This window comes from Hemicordylus capensis, chromosome 1 (assembly GCF_027244095.1).
Source record: "Hemicordylus capensis ecotype Gifberg chromosome 1, rHemCap1.1.pri, whole genome shotgun sequence".
Taxonomy (NCBI): Eukaryota; Metazoa; Chordata; class Lepidosauria; order Squamata; family Cordylidae; genus Hemicordylus; species Hemicordylus capensis.
The window spans coordinates 43,339,918-43,362,558 of record NC_069657.1 but is presented as its reverse complement, the minus strand read 5'-3'; the positions used below and the strand labels follow the sequence as shown (position 1 = coordinate 43,362,558).

At 44.6% G+C, this 22,641-nt stretch overlaps 1 protein-coding gene across 1 annotated transcript in view; it reads right to left on the bottom strand.

The window, feature by feature from the left end:
- STON2 (stonin 2) overlaps positions 1-2,573 on the bottom strand; it is a 103,273-nt gene extending 100,700 nt beyond the window's left edge. The window contains exon 1 of the mRNA XM_053287673.1: positions 2,380-2,573. The gene's annotated coding sequence lies outside the window, so the exon portion shown is untranslated. The remainder of the gene's footprint in view (positions 1-2,379) is intronic.
- Positions 2,574-22,641: the final 20,068 nt, after the last annotated feature.

The window sequence follows — 22,641 nt, the reverse complement described above, 5'->3', positions numbered from 1 at the left end:
TCAAAGTGTCTGTATTAGACTTCCTAGGTGATTCTCTCCCCACATGTATGCTGAATTTGATCACACTATGGTCACTGTTCCCTAAAGGGTTGATGACACTTACATCACACACCAGGTCCTGGGTGCCAATCAGGATTAAATCCAAGGTCACCTTCTCTCTGGTTTTTTCCAAGACCAACTGTTCTAGGGCATTGTCATTCAGCGTATCTAGAAGTTTGAACTCTTTGTCATTACCTGACTGTGAATTTACCCAGTCTATGTGTGGATAACTGAAGTCACCCATAATTACAGCCCTGCCTCTCCTTGAAGCCTCCCTGATTTCCTGCTGCAACTCCCAGTCACTGTCAGTGTTTTGATCCAGAGGGCAATAGCATGTCCCCAGTAGCACATTTCCTTTCAGGCCTTGTATTGTCACCCACAGGGTTTCTGTGGAGGATGCCAGTCCTCCTAGGTTTTCTACTTTGTTAGATTCTGTCCCTTCTTTAACATACAATGCTACTCTACCTCCAAGGCACCCCTCCCTGTCCTTTCTATAGAGTTTATATCCAGAGAGAACCGTGTCCCACTGGTTCTCACTGTTCCACCCAGGGGTGTAACTACTATTAGGCAAGGGGAGGCAGCGGCCTGGGGGCCCCCACGCCTTAAGGCCCCCCCCAGAAGCAAGTCACATGTGAAGAGTGTGTGTGTGTGTGTGTATCAGCGAGGGGCCCGTTTTAAAATTTTGTCTCTGGGCCCACTCCAGCCTTGTTACGCCCCTGGTTCCACCATGTTTCTGTTATGCCAAGTTACCTCTGCTAACTTGGCAAAGAGGCACCTTTTAACGTGGTGATTCTCTTTTATTTAGCAGGGGGAGAGTAACTGGCCCTATCCACCCCCAGCACAGTACCTCCAAGTGACTGTTGCTGGTGTTTATCTTATGTTTCTTTTTAGATTGTGAGCCTTTTGGGGACAGGGATCCATCTTATTTATTTATTTCTCTGTGTTCATTTCCCTGAGCCATTTTTGGAAGGGCAGTATAGAAATCAAACAAATAATAATAATAATAATAAAACTCTCAACATCCCCAGTTTAAATAGCTTTTGCTTGGGGATTATGGGAGTGGTAGTCAACAACATTTGGGGATCCCTGTTAGAGGAACATTGCTCCCACTGTGCACCTTTCCTTCAGTCAACTTCCATCACTTCTCTGTCCTTTAACTTACCCTGAATCTCTTTTCAGCCCTCAACTTGTCCCATGACACAAGTGCCCCTGGGATCTTTGTGATCAGAGCCAAACTGACAACTTCCCATTTCCTCCCTGAAATTGGACTGCACACATATACTTTTATTCCATGATCATGTTGAATGTTCTTGAACATTCCATGGCATCATAGCAGCTCAACCAATCAGTATCAGGCTTCACCATTGCAAATACAATGCAATAGTGATAGGCTGTTTCAGAATCAATGTTCTCCCTACTTTGATTGCAACATAGGATACATGAGAAAGGTAACAACAGGAAAGGCAAGACTCTGGAGACTACAGAGGAAGGCATGTGATAGAGAATTTCTCTCTTAGAACAGATACACACATCTCCAATGCAGAAAAAACTTGATCCTAAAAATATGGCTCAAGGCTGGCAGAAGCTATTTTCATACCAGGGGTGGAAAATTCACATGGCATGCCATTTCCAGCTAATATGGCAGCTAAATCTACCAAATATTTCTCCTACACAAACCCTGTGAACAGGAGCTGTGCAAGTGATTTATGTCCCATTGGTCAGATCTGCCTCCTTCCCTTTCTGCTTAATGGAAATTCTGCACCAGCCCAGGCAACAGCAGTTTTACTACACAGATGCTGTATTTCCACTTTTGCTCACGAGTTGTTTCTGAATTCTCCAAGCAGATCTAAGATAAGTACCTTTTTCACTTCTTAAATCTCGGGACCACACCACCCAACAACACACATACAGTGCAGGCTCGCTCTGGTAGGGAATACAAAAGTAATGGACGGATTTGGAAGCGGGTGGCTGCAACTTCAGCACATTATTGATTTGCATTTGCCCTTCTCGTCTCCCCCCGGGGTTGCAAGCATCTGGGAAGAGAATGCATTCAGAAAATCGAACGAGAGAGAGACTGAAAGGTTGCTAGGGCTATACTACGACGATAGAAATAACGGGTCCCTTTCAAGCGTCTGTTAGAACAGGTTCGTAAAGATCCAAGAAAGAGGGGGTTGAAAGTGGCATAACGAGCAACAGCGTGCAACTGGAGTAGGAAAAACTACTGGGTGGAGGAACTGGGAGAGAGAAGGCAAACAAATCATCCAGTCACCAGATTGTGAGCCGTATCTCAAGGAGAATAAAAACAATGACGACAATAAAATAATAAAATAAATAGATAACCCTCTGATCCAAGTCACAGAGAGACTGATTACAAAGCGCTCTTCTTGCGCTGCCTGAAGGCGGGTAGACGACCATTGATCTCTCTCCTGCACCCCCGGCTGAGCGTTACGTTTCAAGATGGTTATATCGTGTTTTCCTCCTCCCTTTGCCGTCTTTACAAGCGTAAAAAACAACAACCCACCTCTCTCAACCCGCTGTCCCTTCGTTCGCCTCTCCCCCGCCCTCACCAGCGGCAACCCCAGCTCACTGAGCGACTTTAAAGAGGAACGCCTGAAGGTTAATATCTGGTCTTTGTTTAGCTGGGAGGAGACTCTGTCCACGCTTTGCCAGAAGCTAAGCATGCATGCTCAGTTTCCGAGCCCGGATCGTTGAATAGAATTGCGAGCCGAATGCAAGTTTAACCCGTTGCGGGTCTCCGAACGCGTGCACGTCGCTCGGTTCACACAGAAAAGGCGAGGCTGCCTTACCTACAATTCCGCAGCTACTCGCAGGGAGAAACGAAACAGGCTTCCCTATGGCTGGCTGGCTGGCTGTCTGCCCTACACTACAATAGTCTCCAGTCCACCTGCCTCGTTCGGTTTGTAGAAGAGCAGAGGAATAAACGTGGTGTAAAAGAGATCAGAGTACCTGGGAAGCGCCGCGTAGCGTCTCTGCAGTGCAGCCACAGAAAGCAAAGGCATAAAAAATGGTAAGAGAATGGATCGGAGAATTTAAGCCTCGGCAGCGGCAGGAAACTTACGCGACAGGCACTGGAAGCAAAGAGCTGCCATCCCCTTAAGTGAGAGGCCGCCGCCTCCTCCTCTTTACCTTTGGAGGAAGAAGCCCGTGTGAGAAAACATTTCTATTGGGCAGTACGCGGAGCCCGAGGAGAGCGAAAGACCACGGGATTGGCTGAAGAGCAAGGAGGGTGCGGCAGACCGGCCAAGGGCGTTTCCTTGCCTGCCCCTCCAATGCTTGATGCTGAAGGGTTGACAGTTACGCCACGGTTTACAACTCTTAGATTAGGGGATGATGTGCTGGGACTTCCATTTGCCTTCTATTGTGTTTATATACCTATTGTGTTTCTGTTTAAATAACTGCATTTTATGGTATGCAACCCTGAAGTCTGAAAAGCGGCTAACAAATATTGTGAACATGACAAACGGGAGCCCTCAAGTTTCAGTGCCTGAGGTTCTTCCCCAGCTGGTCTTGAATTCTTATTTAGGCGTCACATGTAAGAACACACCCCATCCATCATCACCACCACCACCATCATCAGTTTAGCATAGCACTATTAACGTATGCGGCAGTTTGCGGAGTAACTTTTCTAAACATTACTCTGAGGCAGGTGTCTCTGTCCCGAGGAGCATGCCATCTAACTTTCCACAGAAGAAGACAAACTGGGAAGGGGGCGGGGAGAGGGAGAGAAGCAAAAGTAACGTTAAACAGGCGAAAATGCAATTTACACACATATTTAGGCTTTTTGGGGTATAAGGATTAAACAGTTAAGCCGAAAGGTTAACAGGTGCATGTAGAGCTGCTGTGGTGAGAAAGAAAAGAGAGAGGTAACACCTGGCAGCTTTCTGGCTGGCAGTTCCAGTAAGGTATAGGAACATAGGCAGCTGCCATATACTGAGTCAGACTATTAGTCCATCTAGCTCAGTATTGTCTACACAGACTGGCAGCAGCTTCTCCAGGATTGCAGGTAATTGTCTACACAGACTGGCTTGTCTACACAGATTGTCTACACAGACTGGCAGCAGCTTCTCCAGGATTGCAGATTCTCAGCCCTATCTTGGCAACGTACTGTATGCTTTGGTAGTTTATTGGTTCAATAAAAAAATCTTGTCCTATAAAAAAAATAAATCTTGTCCTATCTTGGAGAAGCCAGAGAGGGAACTTGGAATCTAGATGCTCTTCCCAGAGTGGCTCCATTCCCTGAGGGGAATATTTTACAGTGCTCACATGTAGTCTTCCCATTCAAATGCAACCAGGGCAGACCCTGTTTAGCTAAGGGGACAAGTCATGCTTGCTACCACAAGACCAGCTCTTCTCTCCTCTTCTCCAGTATAAGGAGCAGCAGGCAAGGATGGGAAAAGAGAGCAATGCAAGTATGAATTTGCCAGATGTATAGATCCTGATCCATGAAGGTTTCTCTCCAGACACCCCAGACACCAGGGCAGGCATTTTTTGTGTGGAGATCTGCCTGATGCTTTTGTTACTACCTTTTAGGTGCCAGTTAGAGTCAATGCTGTTTATTCAGACATTTGGTAGTTAATTTGGGTGGCTTGATTTAATTTGTGTGTGGCTCCCTTCACTATTTTTGTCTGCCTGATGTGTCTGTAAAGAGTTTATGTGGGCTGCTGAATTAATTAATTGCTTCTTTTATCTATTCACTTTATGTAATGACATGCTTTTATTGCCTGATTTTCTTTCTTTCTTTCTTTTTTTAAAAAAGTGGTTATTTTTATGGAATCTTGTTAAACCAGCTTGAATCTATTTGTCAGAAAGGTGGCATCCATGTCTTAAAATACAACTCGGAAGTATTCCACACCCACTGTATGCACAAGTTCCTTTATTGAAAAACAGTGTGCTGAATAAGCTGATAAGTGATGTGACGAGAGGATGCTGAACTCTTTTCTTTCCCAGCATTTTGTCAGTGCAACTCCCCCACCCCCAGCTACTTTGCTCCTGCAAAGCTCTAGATGTGCATTCAACCTTGAAAACATACATCTGGAATCCTATTGGGGGGGGCACCCTCTGGGGGAAAGAGTTGTTGTGGAAAAGCAGCAAACAGTGAAACTATAGTATTAAACTCATCCTCCAGTTTATCCATTGTAGATCATCCTCTTCTGATGCTGTTTCCTCACGAGGAAGCAGGCCATCAGTTTTTTTATACATGTTCTTATACATCTTGCCACGGGATGTGGTGATGGCCACTAGCTTGGATGGCTTTAAAAGGGGCTTAGACAAAGTCATGGAGGACAGGTCTATCAATGGCTATTAGTCTGGTGGCTATAGGCCGCCTCCAGCCTCAGAGGCAAGATGCCACTAAATACCTGTTACAGGGGAACAACAAACAGCAGGAGAGGGGGCAAGCCCTCACCTCCTGCCTATGGGCTTCTTGGAGGCATCTGGTGGACCACTGTGTGAAACAGGATGCTGGACTAGATGGTCCTTGAGTCTGATCCAGCAGGGCTGTTCTTATGTTTGTGTGTAATGTACAGTTAGCTCCCAAATCCCAGACGAAAATCACAAGGTTGGCTGGAGTGAAGGTGGCATTTATTTCCTTTGTCCATTTATATTCTTAACCACAATTGCACCCGTGCTGGTTGTGGCTACTCAGTGCTGATGAAAACACAAAAGCAATTTTTAGCCTACTTTCCTTAAGGAAACTAAGCTTATGAGATCATCCGGCATTGTGTGTGTGTCCATGTCTGCAGGTGTCCTCCTATCAATTTCATAATGCCTGGACCAATATGAACCAAATTAGGTATAGTTGTAGGGACACCTCAACGGTGTAGTTTGTAATGATGTTATCCACCCTGATTCAAGATGGCGGGTACGTAAACTTTTGAGCCACAAGTGGGCTAACTTGTGAACCACCTAACTGATTTGAACTAAATTTGTTACAGCTGTAGGGACACCTCAGTGGTGTAGTTTGTGATGATGGCATCCACCTCAATTCAAGATGGTGGACACGTAAACATTTGAGGTGCAAGTGGGCTAGTTGGTGAACCGCCTAACCAATTGGAACCAAATTTGGTATAGTTGTAATGAGTGACACATAGAGACATTTCAGTGGTGCAGTTTGTGATGATGTTATCCATCCAAATTCAATATGGCTGGTGCATGAACATTTGAGGTGAAAGTGGGCTAATGTGAACCACCATACCAATTTGAACCAAATTTGCTACAGGTATAGGGACACATAGAGATGGCTCAAGGGCACAGTTTCTAATGATGTCACCTACCCTGATTCAAGATGGTGAATGTGTGAATGTTTAAGGCTGCAGTGGGCTAACTTGTGAGGATGGTAATGATCAATTAAGGTTATAGTGAAAGGAAAGCAGGCAGATCAGTTCTTACCAGAACAACTTGTTTCTGAATTCGTTCTTATGCTCCACAGTCGGCCCTAGTATTGATGGTGGGTTCCAGGGCTGTGTCTTTGTTTGAATGTCTCTTCCCCCTTACACACACACACACACACACACACACACACACACACTCTCGCGTAATAAGTACATCTTTAAAGACATACATATGTGCATGCCCTTTCCTGTGTTTCCTGTGTACATCAGGGTAGGAAAAATGATAAACCTCTTAATATGTTTCAGTTTTTGGTTTACTCACAGCAACAAATTGTTAACTGGAGTTGATTCACACCAGGGGCGTAGCAAGGTTGGAGGGGGCCCAGAGACAAGATTTTAAAATGGGCCCCTCGCCGATACACACACACAAACACACTTCACAATATATAGTGCACTCACACTCACATCCCCATTATGAATACGGTGAATATCTAGTTCACATTGAATCTAGTTTCTTTACTCTCTGCTCCTGCCGATCTCCAAGAGACTCAACATAATTCATAGGGGGTGCAACATGGGCGGGTGGGGAGTCATGTGATGTGCCTCTGGGGTGCCCCTTGAGGCAGTGGGGCCCCAAGATGACTGCCTCCCCTTGCCTAATGGTAGTTATGCACCTGATTCACACATGATAAAACAGACCACTTGTATGCCTACATAAGGGTATACCTACATTTTCTTACACCAAAATGATATTCTTATGAGCAAACCATCATCTATGAAGTAGACCTCAGAGGTGGAAGCCTGATGAAAGGAAAGGAATCATTACTGTGTACTTTTCAACTCACCTTCATGCCATCATAAAATGAGAGGCTTAGCATGTATTTAAAGTCTGCCTTTCTTCCATGGCACTTGCCCAAATATTTGTGTGACCTTAGCTCCTCTAGCATCTCTCTTTTGCTCATTGCTTTCAATAACACTCAAACAGCTAAGATAGCTCAGGTTTGCATTTGCATATACACGTGAGCAATATTCCCCCCCCCACACACTAAACATTCTCTGCCTTCCCCCCCATCAGAAGTGTTTGTAATAGCTCTATTAATCCATGTGCCCCATTTTATGCTACCCCGTTTAAATGCACACAGAAATATTGACTTTTCTTGGCCATTGCAAGATCTCATCTTCTCTACTGTGCACAATATTTACCCAGAGGCTAAGCAGCTCGGCACTGCATACAAGCTGATCCATTTAGCACGTTCTTGCCCTTTCAAGACGCATTCTAGGGGGGGAAAGAGAATTTTTATGTATATTTCAGCAACACCAACACATTGCAATATTCCCTTCTGTTCATTACAAGCAGCTGGTATTGGTATGAAAATGAAAAGCATCAATATAAGAATGCAAGTAATTCATATTCTTGCCCCTTTCTTTATACTATCAAAGGGACATTTTCCCTCCAAAGAGAATGGCAAGTGGTACATCTATTTAACCTCTGACCACTTCTGACAATCAGGGATGGCATTAGCATGAGGCACCCTTGCTTGGGTGCCCAGTGCCCTCTCCCCCTCCAACTGCTGATGTCTGCTTCGCACTTGGGGGAGGATTGGGCCCAGCCAGCAACTGGTGATGCTACATGGGGCATTGGTGGTGGCGGTGGTGGAGGAGGAAACATAGAGGGCAGCAATCACGGACTAGAACACTGCTGCTGCTGCAAGCCTGCAGAGAACAAAATAAACCAGTATCTGCCACTATGAGAAGGGGAGGGGGCCCCCCATCAGAGGCCACCTTGCCAAGGGTTCCCTCAGACTCGGAGGCAGCGATGACAACACTGAAGGCTAGAAGATTAGCAGCTATCCTCTTCTGCCAGCATGGCAACATTAGATACCACAACACTATCATACTTGGTATGAGTCAGGGCTACTTGCACTGGAGAGAAGAGGAAGAGGAAAAGGGAACTGCAGTGGCTACTGATGGCCTAGTATACAAGGCAAGAGAAGATGCTCTAGCTCAGAGATAAAGGAAAGCTGGTCTGTTTTTCTCAGGTTCAACTCCTGGCAATTCAGAGCAGGCAGCAGAAGCTGTAAAAGACCTATGTGAAAGGCCACTTCAGGAAGCTAACTATAGTCAGTGAAGACTGTTTAAGAGACTGCTATTTTTGTTCTGTAGAAGGCAGGTCCTTGTATCTAATGACCAGAGGAACATCGGTAGAGCCTTCATCGTGACCTTCTTTGTAGTGGCTATTCACACTAAGGGTGTCTGTTCATGCACAGGACACATCTCGGAACCTCCCAGAGCTTAAATAAACATTTTGGCAGTGGCCCTGCTCCCTGGTGCCTACTCACTATAGACTTGCCTCTCTCACCCAGTCTCTATGCTACTGCCATAGCAATTGCATTAGAGATCCTTCTATCTCACCATTGCAGGTGTGAGAAAGAGAGAGAGAGAGAGAGTGTGTGTGTGTGTGTCAGGCCCCAAAGGCGTTTTACACTACCATAGTGGTGGGAATGACCATGTTCTGTTCCTCCTGTACTAGCTACCAGTTAGCTTCTGGCCCAATTTCAGGTGCTGCTTAGTATCTGTGAAGCCCTAAACAATTTGAGATTGGCACTTCTAAGGAAGTGCTTTGCCTTGTAGGAGCTTACTGCCTCCATCTATTAAACTACTCCATCTATTAAACCAGTGCAATCAGGCCCAAGTGTTGTAGAATTCCCAACCAAATGGAAACTCACTAAAGCCTGCCCATCTTCTTATAGAAAGGCTGCTGTTTGTTTGAAATGCTGAGTCTCTTTGTTCCACTGACTCAAATTAAGCTAGACAGCAACACAAAATTCCATACCTGCAAACATGTCCCTATTTTCCCATTCACTTGTGAATCCGAAATTTTGTAGTGTGAGAAATTTGTTAGGTGTACTAGGAAAAGGCAGTGTCAGGAAGAGTCTATTATGGTGGTTGCAGTGGACTTAAGTGTCCCAATACACAGGTTATTCCAGCCCAGTCTGCCAAAGCCATTCCTTATTAGGTCCAGGAGGGCTTAGGTCCAGGCTATTTAAGAGAGCGCCTCCTTTGTCATAAACCCTGCCACCTGTTACGATCTGGAGAGGTCCGGTTACGGTTTCCACCAGCTTGTTTGGTGGTGACCCAGGACCAGGTGTTCTCTGTGGCTGCCCCAGGGCTTTGGAATATGCTCCCTGATGAAATAAGAGCATCTCTGTCTATGTTTGTTTTCAGGAAAACCCTCAAGACTCTCCTCTTCTAGCAGGCTTTTAATTAGAATTAATTTTAATAATGTTAATAATTTAATAACTTTTATGCTACTTTTATTTTGTTCTGCATTTTAATCTGTCGACTTGTAAATATTTTAAATTTTGTACACCACTTGGAGATGTACATATTAAGCAGTATAAAAATATGATAAATAAATAAGTAAATAATAAATGAGCACAGGAAAGTGGAGGCAGCAGTGCTATGCTACTCCTTGTCTACTCTCCATCACAAATGTGTTTTTATGTTAAACAAGGCAGGAGGGAGGGATGGAGGCACACTTATCAGGTGTGCTGGCTATGTATTATCTGTACTGGCCTGCAGTAATTTCACTTTGGAAGAGTTATTAATGTAGGGCAGTTGATTATACAGGTTGGGCAACCAAAACATTTTTTTGCAAAAGATTGTGCAGAATAACTGAGCTAACACATATGTTTAAGTATGAAATCATTACTGACATGTGAGTTTACCCCAAAATGAAGTCAAACAGATATATACAGTATATAATTAAAAATTATAATGGAGGAGAAAGAGTGGGATAGTATGACCCTCTTGGTTAGAACCATAGGAACATAGGAAGCTGCCATATACCAAGTCAGACCATTGGTCCATCTAGCTCAGTATTGTCTTCACAGACTGGCAGCGGCTTCTCCAAGGTTGCAGGTAGGAATCTCTCTCAGTCCTATCTTGGAGAAGCCAGGGAGGGAACTTGAACCCTCCTGCTCTTCCTAGAGTGGCTTCATCCCCTGAGGGGAATATCTTACAGTGCTCACATATTTATTTATTTATTTATTTAATTTATAAACTGCCCCATCTAAAGGCTCTGGGAGGTGTACAACAAATTTAAAAAGACATTAAAACATACACCATTTAAGACACAGTGCTAAAAACAATTCAAAAGCAATTAAAAAAAACCCATTTAAAACTTATTAAAATACTTAAAGAAAATTTTAAATACCTTGGAAGGCCAGGCCAAACAAGTAAGTTTTTAGGGCGCTCTTAAAGGCCAACAACAAGCTTAAACTGTACATATTTGCTGGGATTGCATTTCGTAGGCCAGGAACAGCAACAGAAAATGCCCAGTTCCAAGTTGCCACCAGAAGTACCAGTGATAACTGGAGATGGATCTCTTCAGATAACCTCAATGAGCAATGGGGATCATATCGAAGAAGGCACTCTCTATGGTAGCCCGGACCCAAGCCATTCAGAGCTTTAACGGTAATAACCATCACTTTGTATTTTGCCCAGAAACATATCGGCAGCCAGTGCAACTGTTTTAAAACAGGCATAATATGGTCTCTCTGGGTTACCCCGGAGATCAGTCTAGCTGCTGCATTTTGAACTAACTGAAGTTTCCGAACTACGTACAAAGGCAGCCCTATGTAGAGTGCATTACAATAGTCAAGCCTGGAGTTTACCAGCTGATGCATCACTGTTTTGAGATCATTCTCTTCAAGGAATGGATGCAGCTGTCGAATCAACCGAAGTTGATAGAAAGCGCTCCTGGCCATAGCTTCTACCTGAGATACCAGGTGAGGCCTGGATCCAAGAGCACTCCCAAGCTGCGTACCTGTTCCTTCTGGGGGAGTGTAACCCATCCAGTACAGGAAGATCTAATTTATCCCTCAAATTCTGATTCCCCCATAATGAGCACCTTCGTCTTGCCTGGATTCAGCTTCAATTTGTTATCCCTCATCCAGCCCATTACTGCCTGTAGGCAGGCATTTAGGGAGTGTTGGGTGAAGGGGGGCATAACGGAGGTCGGCAGGGGGAGGGGCAACCTCTGCAGACCCTCTCTCTCCCACTGTCACCTCCAAGAAACCCGGGGGGGGGGAGAATCAGGTTAACATTATTTTATTTTATTTTTTGAAAATGGTCTGCAAACCCCCCGAACATTTGGGGTTGTTCAGTCCATTGTGGGACCAAACGGGGTGGTTTGGTTTGATTTTGAATGGTCGAACTGAACAGGTTCAACGTTGAACCTGTTCAATGTTGAACCTGTTTGCACATCCCTACCCAGCGGTTTCATGTAAATGTTAAAAAGCATTAGTGATAGAATGGAGCCCTGAAGGACTCCATATTTTGGAGAGAAACTGTCACCAAGCTCCACCATCTGGAATCTGCCTGAGAGATAGGAGCGGAACCACTGCAAAGCAGTGCTTCCTATCCCCAATTCCACCAGGCGACCCAGAATGATGGTCGATGGTATTGAACGCCACTGAGAGATCAAAAAGAACCAACAGAGTCACACTCCCTCTGTTGATTCCCTGGTAAAGGTCATCCATCAGGCTGACCAAGGCAGACTCAAGCCCATAGCCCCCTCTAAAGCCAGTTTGAAATGGGTCTAGATAATCAGTTTCATCCAAAACCGCTTGAAGCTGGTTAGCCACCACTCTCTCAATCACCTTGCCCAACCATGGGAGATTGGAGACTGGCCTATAACTATCTATCACTGAGGGATCTAGGGAAGGCTTCTTAAGAAGTGGTCTAATCATTGCCTACTTCAAACAATGAGGCATCCTACCCGCCCTCAGAGATGAGTTAATGATTTTAATAGGCTATCTCCATCAATTTCCCTGATAGATAGAAACAGCCAAGTCAGGCAAGGATCCAGAGAACACATGGTAGGCCGCACTGCTTCAAGCAGCTTGTCCATGTCCTCACTCCTCAGGCATCACAGACTGAAACTGACCGAATCTAATACTGCAAGAGGGATTGGTGAACACCGCCTTAATAGACTCTGCAGAAACAGTGGAGTCCAAGTTGGATACAAGAGATTTTGTCCACAAAGAACCCACTAAAAGCATCACTGTGGAACAAAGTCCCCGGTGATTGGCTTGAATTGGAAGGAGCCTGAATCAAACTCCTCACAACCCGGGACAGCTCTGCTGGACACAAACCTGCAGAAGAAATGCATGCCTACCAGAATTGGTTTTTTGCCGCACGCACCATCTTCATAAAAACTTTCAGATGGGCTCTATACTGTGTCCTGTCACATTCAAGCCGAGTTCTTCTCCACTTGTGGTCCAGTCGCCTACCTTACTGCTTCAGACCCCGCAACTCCTCTGTATACCAAGGGGTCACTTTTAAAGCAGATCAGAAGGGATGCTTAGGAGCGATCGTGTCTACTGCCCTGGTGAATTCCCTATTCCAGGTTCCCACCAGGGCATCGACAGAATCGCTGGCAGGACCAACATCAAAACCCTCCAAGGCTTTTTGTAATCCTACTGGGTCTAGCAGCTGTCTCAGGCGGACCATCTTAATAGGTCCTCCACCCCTGCAGGGCTGAGTTGTGATTGTGAAACCAACCTTAACCAGGTAGTGGTCCGTCCATGACAATGGGGAAACCACAGGATCCTACACCCACAGGACACCCCCTGATCCAAACAAAAGACCAAATCGAGTATGTGGCTGGCAACATGAATTGGTCCTGAAACTAGTTGTGATAGGCCCATAATTGTCATGGCCGCTATGAACTCCTGAGCCACATCAGACAAGTCAGCCCCAAAATGGATATTAAAGTCCTCCAAGCACTAAAAGTCTGGGTGACTCCAACACCAACTCTGAGACCAGCTCCATCAGCTCAGTCGGGGAGTCAGTTGGGCAGCAGGGTGGACAGTACAACAACAGGATCCCCAATCTATCCCTAGTTGCCAGCCCCAGAAATACACACTCAATATAACTGGCAAAGAGGCACCTTTTAACGTGGTGATTCTCTTTTATTTAGCAGGGGGAGAGTAACTGGCCCTATCCACCACCAGCACAATACCTCCACTGACTGTTGCTGGTGTCTATCTTATGTTTCTTTTTAGTTTGTGAGCCCTTTGGGGACAGGGATCCATCTTATTTGTTTATTATTTCTTTGTGTAACCCCCCCCCCCGATCCATTTTTGGAAGGGTGGTATAGAAATCAAATGAATGAATGAATAGTCAACTGTTGTGTAGGTGCTCTGGTAATGGAAATGGTATTCTTATGGACCACAGCCACTCCACCCCGCCTCCACTCTGCCCACTTCCCCTATCCTGCTCCACAACAGAGTAGCCTGATGGAAGAAGCTGGGCCCAAACTGGGCCACTAGCCTCCCCCATCCACGTCTGTTATACAAGCCAGGTCAGCTCCCTCATCCATGATCAAGTCATGGATGATATAGTCTCCCATTCATATGCAACCAGAGTGGACCTTGCTTAGCAAAGAGGACAAGTCAGTCTTGGTTCTCCTGGACTTCCCAGCAGCTTTTGATAGCATCTACCATGGTGGTTTTTTTGAGCTGCCTGCCATGTGGGAAACAGAATGTTGGCTGGTCTTCATCTGATCCAGCAGGGTTCTTGTTTTCTTAATGATAAATGCCACTCCATCAGATTTATGCAAATGTTTTCCATTCATGCCCAGACGTTTCAGACCAGAATGCCTCTTTCCTACAAAAGAAACTGAAGTGCATCGGGGAACCAAACTCCTGGATTACGGCTGAAATGAATGCATGAAATAGAATGTGAATGAAACCACCAATGCAGATGGCATGGCATATGAAAGAGAATTCACTATCATGTGTGACCATCATATTTGTTTAAAGGTAATAACTGCTTTGCTATCTGAGCAGTTAATATGTTTGATGTACAAACCATTCTCAAAAGTGATAGCAGGGTTGAGGATGGTGGGCTGGGAATATTCCAAACCTGTTTGAAGAGAAAAGGTTTGGACTCCTTTGGGTTACAGTATATTACAAGTGACAATGGTTTATGATCAGGGTTTTCAAACTGGGTTCCAAGGAATTCCTCTATGAGATCCATAATGGTGGACAGCTTCCTCACTGCTGCTGTTCTCTGCAGTGCAGAGCTGTAGCAGAGTACAGGGTTATGAAACACACTCTTAGATCTCCCCCCTCCAGCTGTTTTTGGACTACAACTCTCATAATTCCCAGCCACAGTGGCCAATAGCTAGGGATTATGGGAGTTGTAGGCCAACATCTGCAGAAGGGCCAAAGTTGAGCAGCCCTGCAATAGAGGGAAGATGATGGTGAGGCCCAGCAGACCTGACTCACACCATGCTTGAAACGTGTGCCCCAGTACACTATCCAGAACTGCCTGCCACATGCAGGGGTTCCTTGATAGAGGAGTCATGTGGCAAACGATCCTTGAAGGCAGAAACTGGAAAAGCACTAGATTAAAACAATTCTTGCCTTTGTGAATGATTACAACCTGTTGCTCACAGCAGCTTTGATCAGTAAAGTGGCTTTATTCTATGACCTTGTTTACCTGGAGCAAGTATACATTTCCATTGCCAATCAAATCTGTGTTTGCATTAGTGTACAAGCATTCTCAGTGCAGCTTAACTCTGTTAAGTGGGAAAATTGTATTTTGTCTTGACCACTTCTCAGGCAAACATCATTACAACATTAGCTCACACAGCCTGTTTGGGTTTGTTCATACTGGAAGATGGAAAAACAAGCAATATTTTGGGACTAGCCTTTGGCAACTTCTGAAAAATTCCACATAGCCATGACTACACTGGTGCATCCTTGAGTACCAATGAGCCCTCTAGAGTACTGGGCAATTCTTACTAACTTCAACAAGGAGTCTTCAACAAAGAAGCAGAACAAGCAGACAGCTGTAGAGTGAGATCATATGATGTCATTCTGCTCAGCATTCTCTCATATCATCCCACTCCCTTGTGTGTAATCACTCCCCCTGAGCAGAATCAGTCAAGAAGGTTTTTGTTTTTAAATGAAAAAGCACAATCCAGCTAAAGAAGTTAAGCACTTTTTAGTTCCATCAATTTCTGGAAGAGATCTGGGGAGGGTATCAGTAAACTCCAGTGGTAGAGCGGCTGCTTTGCAGACAGAAGGTCCCATGTTCCGTCCCTAGCATCTCCACTTAAAGATTCAGGCAGCAGGTGATGGGAAAGAGCCCTGCCAGAGTCCCAGCGAGGAGGTGATACCAGGCAGTGTAGACAGTACAGAGTTAGATGGTCTAATAGTTGATTCCGCATATGACAGCTTCCTGTGTTCAGATTTAAGCAGGATCCCACATTTAACTTTCCATTTATTTCAAAACTGGAAAATGCTTCAATGCAGCTGGATCATGCCCAGAGATTTCTCTTTTAAACACTATATTCCTCTCATGTATCTTCTCAATTCTTTTTAAGAAATCGGTCTCCAAAAATTTGTTTGTTTGGAATGTAAATTAATATCGAGCGCTTGAGACCAACATAAATCAATCTAGTAAACAGAGCCAAAACCAGTACAGAAACCAATCTACCCAAATCCAAAGTATTCTGCATGCAATGCACAACTGAAAATTTTAACAGCACTCTCAATTTCAGAATTATTGTTTAGCAAAAATAACCAATATAAAACAAAGTTTTAGGTTTGTCACTATCCCCCTTAAATATGACAAATAACCAGTTTTCTTTCAGCTGTGAACAGTTCTTGGCTGCTAGAAAGGTAATGACACAAAACATGAACTCGACAGATATGAATGGGGGTAATTCTAGTTGCATATGAAGAAAGATTACATTTTATAGATGTTTTATTCTCTCTTGCAGTGTCAATTTGATTTTATCTGTCAAGATGAAAATTATCACCCATAGTATTTATAGAAGCATCGTTCTCATAATAATCAAAAGAAATTTGCTTTATAAATGCTTAAGTATTTATTGTGTTTCATGTACATTGGCCCAGTTCAGACGTACAAATTAGCTGGATTTAAGCATGGCCGTGGTTTCAGTTCTTAACTCCAAATTGTGCCGCAGACATTCTCCAAACTGTGGGCAGCAAACTCCAGTTGAAGGAGAGGGGAGCCCCTCCCTGCTGCCTAGCCACTGAGGCACATCCCAGCCACCTCTATGATTGGTGTTTGGAATAGACACAAAGCCACAGTTATAGCATTCAGACGTAATGTTTCGGCAGCAAAACCTCAGTTGTCGAGGGCAAAACTTAGAGATAACCAAAGGTTCCAATTGGAGTTTGACAAGGCAAACTGGAGTTAGCTTTTGGCCTGTAACCGTGATTTCGCACATTGGGACGTACTGCATTTACAACCTCAGCCAGCCATTACTGAGGTTATCCTGTATGTCTGAACTCAGCCATAATGTAAGCAATGGCCAGACCATCCATCAGGCCACATGAGGCAGTCACCTCAGGCAGTTGAATTATGAGGAACAGCTGCTGTTTACCCCCTGCTCTTCTTCCTCCCACCCTTGCTGGATTTGAAGAGGAAGAGGGCAATGGAGTGGAAGTAAAGGACTATGGTGGGTATACAACTTTAGCCAACCACTTTCCTTTCCTCTTCCCCACTTCCTCTTCTGTTCTGTTCCACTCTTCCTCTTCAGATCCAAAGAGTTGCTCTTTGCACCCGCTAGTACACTACAGGCTAAGCAGTGTGCCTGTAGTGACCAGCCTCCCCTCCCTTTAAAGGGTTAACTGGAAGTGAACCCCTGTCTTGACTGACAGGCTGGTGACTTCCAGGGATCGACCAATCAATCCAACAGGTGGGTGGGACATGCGAGCTGTTGCTGAGCTTTCTGGGAACAAGAAGGAGGGGAAAAAATTTATTGGTAAAAACCAATAAAAATTTTAAAAAGCAAAAACTGAAGTATAAGACAGCCTGCTTTAGTAACTAAGTAGTTTGAAGTGTATTAAAAAGCTAAAAGCCTCCGACAGAAGCAGTCTGTAGTAATTTAATAAAACTGATTTTTTTTGTTCTTTTCTTTTTTACAAGCCTCTCAGAATTGGTTTTTAAATCAGGAAAAGGGGGAGGCAGAAGGGGGATTGGACTGGTGCAAAAGCATCCTCAAGAGCTCAGCAGCTATCAGTTTTTCTCACCATGTGTAGGCATACTCGTGGAAGGTTTTTTGTATTTATCCAATAGCAAAATTAAGAGAGTTTTCCCTGGGATAGTCCACCCCAAGCTGAGGGAGGTTCAGGCTCTGCCGATAAGAGGGGTGGTGCGGCAGCATTTTAAATCTACTGGAAATATAGAATATTTTTATGAGAAGCCCAGACAGGCAGCTCACCAGGACTGACTCAGCATTTCTTTTCCCTCATGTGAGCTAGCTCTGAGACAAAGGTTTTAACTACTTACAGTGCCATACAGCAAATAAGGGCATGCTTTTTGGTGCTCCACCTCAGGTTCTCAAAGATCTTTGACCACCCCAATATTAGCTCAGTCTGGTGTTGTGTTTAGGGTGTTGGACTAGGCCTGGAGAGATGAGTTCAAATCCCCATTCAGCCATGAAATTCCCAGAGTGACCCTGGAGCAGTAACTTATTTCTCAGCCTAACCTCACAGGGTTGTTGTGAGGATAAACACAACCAAGTACACTGCTATGGTCTTCTTGGAGGAAGAGTGGGATATAAATGAAGTGAGCAAACAAAGTTTCTTCGAGTATGTGGGGAGGGAGCCCTGGGTGGCTGGATCGGCTGCCCACATGATTGCCGGCTCCGAGACGGAGCCAGCGGGGGCTGGGGGGAGCAGGGGCCGATTGGCCCCGCAAGCTCCAGCATGCCCTGCACAAGTGTGCAGGGCATGCTGGTGAGACCCCCAGAGCCGGGAGATGGATTTTTGCCTCCCCTCTGCGGGTCTCATGAGTAGGCGTGGCACAAAGTCACGCTACGGCTGCTCACGATCTACAAAACCAGGTTTGCAGAGCGCTCACTCCGCAAACCGGGTTTAGGGCAGGGGTTCTTGAGTGGGTTACCCGCTATAGAACCACCAGGCTCGCAGCCGAGCCTGGTGGTTCTTACGATCTGCAAAAATCATGCTAGGTTCTCCTAGCCCGATTTTTGCAGATCGTGAGAATAGCCCCAAACACATTTTCACAACAGCTTTGTGAAGTAAACCAGCATTAATTAACAGCACGCTACATACTAGGGATTAAAGGAATGAGGAGGCCAAGAGTGTGTGGCTTGCCCAAATATTCTGGTGAATTCAAAGCAATACTGAAGGATTTTGAGCTCATAGCTTGTGCACTTCACCACTCTACTCCACTAGCTTTCAAAGCCAAGCCTAAACATCTTCTCAAACCCCACTGACAATATCTTGTCAAAGTATTTAGTTTTTTTGTTTTTTATTATTTATTTATTTTAATAAGACCATACATAAACATGAATAATAAAACTGATACATAATGACATCCATTAACCATCCTTCCAGATATGTAAATAATTAGATGGAGAATGACTAAAATTATCATGAATTGTGAAGAGAATAAAATCTGACCATATAATGAAAAAATCATTAGAATTAGCTTGACCCGCTCGAAGACAAATAATATGAGTCAGTTTTCCAGATATGGCAATATGCCACATAGACTGATGCCAAGATATCAAAGACATGGTTTAATGCTTCCAGTATTGTGCAATGGATAATCTAGCCGCAGTTAACATAAAAACTATAAGATCCTTAGACAATAATGCCAAATTAGCTCCCGAAAATACATTTAATCAAGCTAACTGTGGTCTCATATCTAACTTCTGTTGTGTAATTTTACCAGTTTCTAAAAATACCTCTGTCCCAAAGCAGAAAATACTGGGATAAGACCACCATAAATGGAAGTATGTTCCCCTATTTCCACAGCCATTCCAGCATAGCAGGAACAAACTCTTATTAATGTGAGATAATCTAGAAGGGGGTCAAATACCACCTGTGAAAAAGCTTAACAAAATTCTCTCTGATTCAGGAAGAAGTAGCAAACACTGGCTTCCATTTCAGTATTCTATTCCACTGTGAGTCACTAATAGTTTGTTGTAGGTTATTTTCCCAGGCCAACTTAAGGTCTTCAAAGTATTTAGGAACCTTATACTAGGTCTTACCATTGGCCCATCCCACTCAGTATAATCTGCACTGATTGGCACCTTCTTCTCCAAGATTTTAATTTAATTTAATTTAATTATTATTAAAATTTTTATACCGCCCTTCCAAAAGGCTCAGGGCGATTTGCATTAAAACACCATTAAAATCTATTAACAGTTAAAAGAGAAATTATAAAACTACATGAAATAATAATTAATAATTAAAACATTATAAAACACCAATTAAGTAGCCAAAACAATTTAAGAACAAGTTTTGAAAAGCCAAGAAAGCTTGGTTGAAGAGATGTGTTGAAGAGATTGCAGGCAGAAAACTTTCCTTACCTACCTGGAGACATTGGCACTTTCCCCATGGACTTCGGGACTGAAATTCAGGGCCCACACACCCCCTGCCCCCAGCACCCTTTAGTCTGTCCTGGGTGGTGTGGTTGCCACTGGCCCTCACTACACCAGGCAGCTGAGTGTGATTATGGCCTGTGCCAGGTGCTTTACAGACAGGGGTGGGTGGGGGGTGGGGAAAGAAATATGTGGGGTGGTAATATGTTAAGTTGCATGCTGGAATGTTTCTGCTAATACATATTTGCCTAAATATTCCTGTTTTATATTCTGACATCCTTGTGAGTTTAGTTGCTGTTTGCCCTCAAGAGCCCACGTGTTAAAAATTCTGTGTATGTCTCAGTGTGTGTGTGTCTCTGTGGTGTTTAACTTGCCGGATGGGAGATGGGAAGAGGGGTTGGCCTCCAAAGGCCTTTAGGTCCAGGCTACAAAATTACTTAGGTGCACCTCTGCCTGGAGATGCCAGGGATTGAACCAGGGGTCTTCTACAGACAAGGCAAATGCTCTGCCACTGAGCTACAGCCCCATTTGTCTGAGTCTTATGAGGTTCTCAAATATTGATAACATAGACCTTCCTGCAACTGAATTTCAGCACAGTCAGCAGCAAGGCTATACAGCAGTGCTTATTTAGTGGGAGGACGAGACAGAAGTATGGAATCATGGCATGTCGTTCCCATGGTGACTGGAAAATAAGATTCCGCATGAAGTGTATGCACAGACACACAGCTGGGGGTGGGGAGAGCAAAGGGACCTTTCCCTCCCTCTGCCCCATCCTCCGGCCGATGCATTGTATTCTTATATGGTGAGGAGAAAGGGCAAAGGGTCTAGTTCCTCCTGCCCAGTTCTGTCACCAATTCTCTCTGTATGATGTGGCTGCAAGGTCATTGGTGGTGATGCATAGGCAGTTACACATCCCCAGCCACTGTGTGCCACGTCCTCCCTCTCTCGTATGTCATTATCTATGCCCTGGTGGTCACACCATGTTTGGATTACAATAAAGCACTGTATATGGGGCTGCCTTTGTAGAGCATTCAGGAACTTCAGCTAGTACAAGATGTATCTTTCTGTATCCCATTCTTCCTCCAAGGAGCCCTACATGGTTATGTTTATTCTCATAAGCCTGTAAGATGGGTTGGCCTGAGAGACCAGTGAATGGCCCAGTCACCTAGTATGTTATCAGAGGCCAGGTAGTGTGATATCACCCTCATTTTGGAAAAATTGCACTGGCTTCCAGTTTGCTTCTGGGGGTCCAATGGAAGGTAATCCACTTCTAACTGAGCAAAGAGACACCTTTTAAAGTAGGGATTCTCATATTTAGCAGTGGGTGGAAGCAACTGGTCCAACCCCAGCACCTCATCCCTCCAGTTGCTGTTGCCTTTCTAAAAAAAATAGATTTAATATACCACCCAATCCACAGACTCAGGGCAGTGTACAAACAAGAACAGCAGCTGAGATTTTAAAAACCAACAAACCAAAAACAAAAGTTACAGGGCAAATGCCTGGCAGAAAAGAAATGTCTTCAATAAGGTTTTAAAGGCTGAAAAGGAGGAGGCAGACCAAATCGGGGGAGAGAGAGAGAATTCCAGTGAAGAGGCAGCAACAGAGAAAGCCCTTCCACAGGCCCTAGTACTATGGACTTCTCTGAGACCAGGGACCGAAAGAAGGACAACCTGAGAAGATCTCACAGGACAGGAATGGCCGGGAGAGGTGGTCCTGCAGGTCTACCTTAAGTTTCTTTTTAGATTGTGAGCCCTTTGGGGACAGGCGGTAACCATCACATTTATGTTTTCCTATGTAAACCGCTTTGAGGACTTTGGTTGAACAGCGGTATATAAACATTCATCGTCATACTAGTAACGGTTTCAACTTCTAAACCCCTAAACAGCTTGGCTCCTGGATATCTGAAGGCTCATCTGCTCACTGCATCGTCTTGGGACGACATGAAAGGCAGTAAATATATTCTAAAAATAAAATGTGCACACATGTACAAGACTGTGGACAGTGGCTTGCCTAGCATTCCGTTCATTCCTCTGCCCTTGCCATGTCAGATCAGTGTCGCCCTTGCTCGTTGTTCTTGTTGAGCTCCTTCACAGGCTTTTAAAAACCAATATTGCTTGAACAGTCATACTCTGAAAGGTTCCTGGGCACCTGCAACAGACCACAACCGGCTGACCAACCAGCAACCCTGTCATTGAACAGTTTTCCCGGGGAGTCCCATTGAAATCAATGGGAATTTCTCTCTAGAAAGTGTTCTGCCCACATGCAGTAGTATCAGTAGAATTGCAAGCCTGCATGGTTTTGGGGGCTGGACTGTTCTGCCCTCTGCTGGTTTGAGGAATTACTGCACATCAGTATGACATCCTTTTTTTAAAAGACACTGGTGAACTCTAACACAACACATTATACATTTTTAGTACTTTGTTCTTTTTGACAGGCCTTGAAAGTGCAGTCACAAAAATTCCACTCCTGATAAGTTCCTCTTGTGGTAGCGAGCCTTGATTTGCATCGGATAGGGGACTATATGTGAACACGAAGATATTCCCCCTTTGGGTTTGGGGCCATAGCTCTGTGCAAAAGCATCATGCAGAAGGTCCCAGGGTTCACTCCCTGGAGTCTCCAGATAGGGCTGACAAAGGCTGCTGCCTGAAACTTCGGAGAGCTGCTGCCCATCAGCATGGAGCAATGATCTCACTTGGCATAAGGCAGTTCACTATGCAATCCCTCCCCAACCACTAACAGAAGTCATAACCTTTATTTTATTTTTCCAGAATAGGAAGAGTAGAAAGCTGCTTTGTATAGGTTCATGGAACTGTCTTACTTCATTTTGTCTGTAGTGATTGGTAGTAGCTCTTC